Source organism: Mizuhopecten yessoensis, unplaced genomic scaffold (assembly GCF_002113885.1).
Source record: "Mizuhopecten yessoensis strain PY_sf001 unplaced genomic scaffold, ASM211388v2 scaffold4823, whole genome shotgun sequence".
Classification (NCBI taxonomy): Eukaryota; Metazoa; Mollusca; class Bivalvia; order Pectinida; family Pectinidae; genus Mizuhopecten; species Mizuhopecten yessoensis.
This window is the reverse complement of record NW_018405739.1, coordinates 1379210-1386563: the sequence shown is the minus strand read 5'-3', so window position 1 is coordinate 1386563 and position 7354 is coordinate 1379210. Positions and strand designations below refer to the sequence as shown.

Sequence of the window (7354 nt, the reverse complement as noted above, 5' to 3'; positions counted from 1 at the left end):
TTATATTCAAGGTCACAGGGGTCAAATTTGTTTAAAATCTTTAAACAACCTCTTATGAATAACCATGGGTCCCAGGATGTTTATACTTTGCAAGTTGCATCCTGAGATGAAAGCCTATACAATGTGTTCAACATAATGACTTTGTTCGACTTTCAATCACAGGGGTGAAATGTTTAAAAAAAAAATAACAGGGTCTTTTGAACGAATTTTAATCATAAATACTGATATTTTGCCTGTAGCTTTATTTTAGATCACTTTTAAGGTTACAAGTGTGGGTTTTATGCCAGGTGAGCGATGCAGGCCCATTGGGCCTCTTGTTTTATCATAAGGACTGCTTGATAGACCATTAAATAAAGACTACCAATCCATCAAATATAATTGTAGCATTCTCATTGAGATTTGTTGTTTTGATTCTGTCCATCAATCATTCCTGTCATTGCCTGTATCACCTCAATGTCTAGATTAGGACATTGCAACTTGGAACTTGTGTTAATATCAAAGGTCAAGGTCATTGTAGTTGGGATTAGGTCATTTTGTACATGCATGGCATGCAGGGCATATAGTTGTTGTAATCAGTTGTTTCAAAACAACTCACAAAGCAAGGTTTACTGCTTTGTACCTTTGTTTCAGTTGATATGTATTGACAGTCTATTTTAAATGTTTCAGCCAACCATTGTTAGATGAGTAAAGCCTTGCCTTCGTGGTAGATGGTAGGTGACTAGATCTAGTGTTATCTCTCCTTGCCCTACTTTTATACGGCTACTTTTTGACCCCTGTAGGGCATATCCAGGTATTATCAGGTGTATCAGATGTTGGCTGATTACAGGTGTCTGGTGAATGCTGGGTACATCAGGAGACAGTCATGTGTCACTGTCAACTGGTCCTAAGTCGGGTACCAAATGTACACTATCATCTACATCTCATCCCCAGCCAGCTGGCCTCTTGTATGCTCAACATCCGATGAAAGTGTGAGGTCACTTGTGCTGTAGAAATTGTACTTCTTTGTCTTTAGAGATATATATATATATACAACACATAAGGTGATTGAGAGAATTACACTTCCCCCTGACGGTATATTTATTTAAGATTTACTGTTCTGTCTGTCTGTTGGTTTTCCATCTCTTATCAGCTGTAGGTGGATGTGTGTTGGGACATGTATCTGCACACACACGTACAACACCTGTGTTGTGAACTTATCCTTTGTACCATTGTACTGTATAACAGGTTGACAATAGACAATGCATGTGGTATATTTAGCTGGCCAGTTACAAATTAACTGTGAGCTATTCTGTTCCCTGGTATTGTTTTCCCTCTTAAAAACTTTCAAAGTTTTTGGGTAAGATTTAAAAAGCTTCATAAGTATGCATTCCACACCTCCTGTTTTCAATATGTGCCAAAATAGAGTCCAGCTGTGATATTGTGATAATGATGTGTTTTTTTGTTGTTTTTTCTCTGAATTTTAGTTTTTTAATTATTCCTTGTTTTGGACTAAAGGTTATTTTTTTGCATCAAAAGTGACTTTGCAGTTTGAATTGATTCCAACTCAAACATGTTCCTGGTGTTTTTGTACATGCATTAGTTAATATATTGAGGTTTTCTATCGATGGATCAATTAATTTTCTAATATTTATTTTTTACATATTTAAATAAAATGTAAGGTATGGCAGGGTATTTGTCTTAATCTTTTTTTTCTTGTGATCTAAAGACAATTTTGACATGTAAGTGAATAGTCTAAGATTGTTAAAGGAGTGCTGAACTGGCAGTGTTCACTAATTTTGTAAGCTGTGAAAATAGAACTCCCACAAAGATCACCCTGCATGCAGAATTTGAAAAAGTTTTTTTTACAGAATATCCAAATAAAATACACAAGAATTTCTCTAAAATAAAGGACATATGCAAATGTGGATTTTAGTCCCTGACTCTGGAATAAGTAAGATGTAAAATATTAAATGTTTATGGTGTGGCATATGATATCAAATAAAAACTGGCTGCTGGCGACTGTACGACTGGAGGAATTCTTCTGTCACCGTATAAGTGTAGACAGTGACCAACATTTGTCTGTTAATCGCCCAGTCTGAGTGAAAGTCTTACAGTTTCTCTGGACAGGTAGGGGTGTAATGGCTGACTAGATGTATAGCCTAGCAAGTGCCTGCATGTCAGTCTCCCAGATTATTAAGGACATAAATCAATGATTACCCTGCTCAAGGAATAGGATTTTACATGGTCTCTTGACCTTTCCCATTTTGACCTCTACCCATGATAACAGGAGTATGGACAATTTATGATGGACAGCCCTGTCAAACTTCAGAATCACCCGGACTCTGATCCCCACAGTGGCCACTGGAACATCTAGTCCACTTAAACATTAGTTAATTAATATGCAAAAATGGACAACAGTGGTGACAACAACACCAGATTTATGACTGCTATTGTCATTCTAAGTCTGTTACGAACATTTATCAAGATTCCTATCTATTTATCTCAAATGTTTTTCAGTCATGATGACTTAAGATATCAAATTTAGTCGTTATAAAACTAAATATAAAAATACTTGGAAACTACTGTCATGTTTCCTAGTAAGGTTGGTTGTTATCACAGAGTTCATGCTGCAGGTTTAAACACAAAATGTATGTACATGCCACTTAAACTAGTGGCAGATGGATATAACTATTACTGAGGTCACCTGTGTATTACCTATTTGTATTGTAGAGGTCATGGTAGGGCTCATCAGAACTGGAATATTGCACTTACTGGAGTTACTATAATTGATACCTCAGGGGAAAGGAATTGTCCAAGTTAGTGATAATAATTGCAATATACTGAGTCATGAACAGTGAAACCAATGTTACATGTTAATATATAGGTAATTGGTGATATAATGTGGTGAACTCAAGATTTTATTGTTTATAATATCAAACATTTCATATATTGTAATCAATTTATTTTTTTGTCTCTTTGAAGAAGAAGTAGGAATACGTGTAATACATCTATATATACAGAGGGAGACCTAAAGTAAAAACGCAATTACAAACAGAATAAATAAAGTACACAGGTCATTTTTCAAACAATAAATCTGCTCGAGGCTGACTTTTATAAGTTAGCTAGAATAATATTATTTAAACAGAGGACAACTAGAATATTATAGACAAACATATCCAAGCTTAGGTGTATAATGTGCAATACATACATCACATATACTTAACAACTGGTTACAAACATACACTTTTAAAACTCATGAAATTGTTGAAAGCTGCATTTCATTTTTTCAAAATTGTGTAAAATTGCCCCTTTATCCTTTAGAATCAGATCCCAAATTGATTAATATCCTGCAATCAAGTGCATGATGAACACAGATCAACCATGACTTCATCTTACGGAGACGCTTGGTTTTATTCATTATACCCCCTGCAAAACCAGTAAAGGTTTGGGAAAAGAATTGACCTGCTGTATTCCACTGCATGATACCATAGATGTGACAAATGTTGGTCCCTGCTTAGGTGGTTTTCTTCTGTGTCCTCTGTTTAGGGGAGGTTTACTATGACAGAGTAGATCTGCTGCACCAATGACAACAGTTGTTACTAGGACAGAGTAGATATACTAGGACAGAGTAGATCTGCTGTACCAATGACAACAGTTGTTACTAGGACAGTAGATCTGCTGCACCAATGACAACAGTTTTTACTAGGACAGAGTAGATCTGCTGCACCAATGGTAACAGTTGTTACTAGGGCAGAGTAGATCTGCTACACAATGACAACAGTTGTTACTTAGGACAGTAGATCTGCTGCACAAATGACAACAGTTGTTACTAGGACAGTAGATCTGCTGCTCCAATGACAACAGTTTTTACTAGGACAGAGTAGATCTGCTGCACCAATGGTAACAGTTGTTAGTAGGACAGAGTAGATATACTAGGACAGAGTAGATCTGCTGTACCAATGACAACAGTTGTTACTAGGACAGATTAGACCTGCTACACCAATGACAACAGTTGTTACTAGGAAAGAGTAGGTCTGCTGCACCAATGACAACAGTTGTTACTAGGACAGAGTAGACCTGCTGCACCAATGGTAACAGTTGTTACTAGGACAGAGTCGATCTGCTGCACCCATGACAACAGTTTGGATCATTATCATTTCCATTCTACCATGTTCTTTTAGAAATTTTACACCCTTGTATCTGTTTTGGTATACATTCCTTTGACACATTTTCTGCTGTTTCGACCTGTATGACTTTATCGTGTTAATGGGTCATTTAGACTATACTGTAACATATGATATCCTTGTGCAGATCAAACCAATCGTCTGAAAGGGATACAAAAGATGAGCTTTCATTTTTAAGGTAATTGTCCCCATTGATATTGAAACCACTGTGTACATGTGGTTGTATGATTTTGTGCAGTTAGTGCTTCAAAGATAGGAACATGCTATGAGGGTACAAGATGTATTAAATTTTGTGCAGTAACTCACAGATTATTTACAAAGTCATCTTAATTGTCAAAGTGAGATACGAGTAACACTCCAGAAAGTATTGAAATAAGAATTACAAAAAATGAAATGACATACAAAAAAGTTATTATGGATAGCCACATATTTTAGAGATTTAATGTTAACCTAGTTTTCTGACTGTTTTGCTAGTGTTAATTGTTTACATATTTCTTTTTGCTGTGTCATATTAGCCAGAATAAGTATGATTGCCAGGAGATTCGTACATGTAGCTCACACAGGTGAATCTCAGGTAAAATTGAAACAATCACATTCCAGCTATTAATCTTTCCTTTTTGCGAGCACTTTATTTGTCAGGCTGAGAGGTATTGTGACCAGGAAGGCTGTACTTGTGAACAGGTTCCTGTATATTGGCCTACATGATAAACCTTTAGTTATTGCACAGACAGACAATGGTTCTACACCTGAGTCATATACCTGACAGGTGAAGCGTTGGCTACCTGGCCACATGTGTAGGACCACGCCTAACAATTTTACTACGCGGTTTATAGTGGGGGTACCATATACATTTTCAATAATTTTTGTAGACCACAAGAAGACACATTCAAGTTTAAAGGCCACACCTTCTCATGTTTCTGTGTAAAGAAATTTAATCTATGTTGATTCCTTTATGTAGTCCTAATACTGATATGTTTATTGATCAAAAATATTTAGCTGTACTGTAATACAGATCTGATGTCTCACAATACGTATAGCAAAATACCAAATGAAAGATTTACATTGTCATTTCCACATTTAGAAATGTTTATAAGTCAGATGTTATATTTAGAAATAAGAAAACTGTTTGTTATAACCATATTTAGACATGATCCTGTACCCGTAAGGTGTGGTGCACATTGATTGATTGCCAAGCTACAGTGACTTGTTATCCGGTGATTACCTTATATCCACTCCTATAATAATCTTTATTTTTTAAGTATTTAAAATTCTGTTGAATGTAGCCATGCATCAATAGTTACACTGAATTAAAGTTGTTTTGAAAAATGAAAAAAAATTCGTTATAAGTGAGAGTTTTACATTTTAAGAGAAATTGTTCATAGTGTGAAAACATTCATGGATTTCTTGGTTGCTATGAAAACAGATATAATACAATTGTTTGTATACTTACAGATGTAGCTAGTGTTTCTTTAGTTCTGGTATCCACATAAGTTTGGACCACTGGATGAAAAGAAAGTACCAATGAACAGTTTAGGCTATACAGTATGTTAAAATCATCAATGTTAGTAAATATTATATGAAATTTCACACCAAGGTACCAGCATTGAATACAGTGTTTGATATTTTTCCCTAATTTTCTTTTTCTGGTTTGTGTAATTGCCTAATCCATATATATGTTGGCTGTCAGAGAAATAGATTGTGACAAATAAACAAATTAAGACGATTTATTTAGGCGTGACATTGCCGACACAGTCAACCTCGGCATGATTAGAGAGCTGTGTTCTAGTAGTCTACGTACCTGTACATAGAGTCTGATAGTGTTCTGTACAAAATCAATAAAGTTTGTCATCTTCAAAATCCAAAAGTAACACTTTCTGCACCTTGGGATTTTCTTATTATGAAAGAATCAAAATCCTCATGCCTACCACCTCTCAGATTATACTAGTTGAGTAGTCTGGAAGCTGCTACAGAAGTCTGCTTACCTGTGAACTCAGAGTAATGCTTTGATTAAATATAAAACTGAATTCTGCAGCAACATAATGGATAAAAGAAGCTGGCTTTGATAAGGTACCACACTATTAGACCTTGCAATTTGTCTGTTTTTGATGTCTGCACGAACCAATCAAATAGCTAAACATGATTTTTAGATTTTGTCTTTTAAAGAATTCAAAGGTGCAGAGATTTAGATTTCAAATATGCAGATTTGTAGGATGACTATAATGACATAATGTCATTATACCGGTAGTCATCCTACAAATCTGCAGCCATATGTAACCTGACAAAACTATGCTACTGACCATTTGATTGGTTAGATTTCAACTCTCGACACCTCACACTGACAAACATGTAATTTTAACCATTGCTGATTGAGTCTGTTTGTTACAGGGTATATGCTCTATGTATAGGAAACATTGTATTTGGGAAAAATCAATGAATTCAATTTCAATATATAAAATAAGTTCTTCAAATTTGTAAGAAAGTAGGTAACCAGAATTATTCTTAGTCTTTTATTGGCCTTACGAAAAAGGAAAGGTTTGCTTTAAGAATAATCTTTAAATTTGCTGATAAAGCACATCAAATACACAAAACAGTGAGTATAATAGTAGAAGTTTAACACGAAATTGACTTGAGGCTGTAGATGTTACAGAATTCTATAGGATAGAACCCGACAAAGGTATGATACACTAGGGTGACAGTACAAGGGAGGTAGCTATGTAATTACACAGGTCAATGCCTGGTAATGTCCTGTAGTGTCCATATAGGACTTAATGTGCAGGGTCTGTACAAACAGGGGATGGCCGTAAAACCACACACATTTCTATACTGAAGGAGTCTTACAAAGTCAAACGTCCTACCACCTATCAACATATGTGTCAAGTACCACTACTTAGTGTGTACCTTGAACTTAAAACATTTTTCAGACACTTTTCTTCGTGGAATTAAACAAGAATTCTGATCTGGCTTAAAAAAAAAAAAAAGGCATTTTTAAGGAAAAACTTACTTCAATAAAATAAAAATAAAAAAAACCATTTGTTCCTATTAAACTTCATGGAGATAAAGTTTTCTTATACATGTATGATAACCATATCCACTACATGTATGATAACCACATCCACTACATGTATGATAACCACATCCACTACATGTATGATAACCACATCCACTACATGTATGATAACCACATCCACTAC

The 7354-nt window shown here is 35.2% G+C and overlaps 1 protein-coding gene and 1 long non-coding RNA gene across 2 annotated transcripts in view; one reads left to right on the top strand and one right to left on the bottom strand.

The window, feature by feature from the left end:
* Positions 1-6137, bottom strand: part of LOC110449836 — a 17723-nt gene extending 11586 nt beyond the window's left edge. Inside the window, exons 1-2 of the long non-coding RNA XR_002462906.1 lie at positions 5962-6137; positions 5614-5663 (exon numbers count right to left, since the gene is read on the bottom strand). This is a non-coding gene — a long non-coding RNA (uncharacterized LOC110449836). The remainder of the gene's footprint in view (positions 1-5613; positions 5664-5961) is intronic.
* Positions 1-7354, top strand: part of LOC110449835 — a 45315-nt gene that overhangs the window by 25002 nt on the left and 12959 nt on the right. The window lies entirely within an intron of this gene.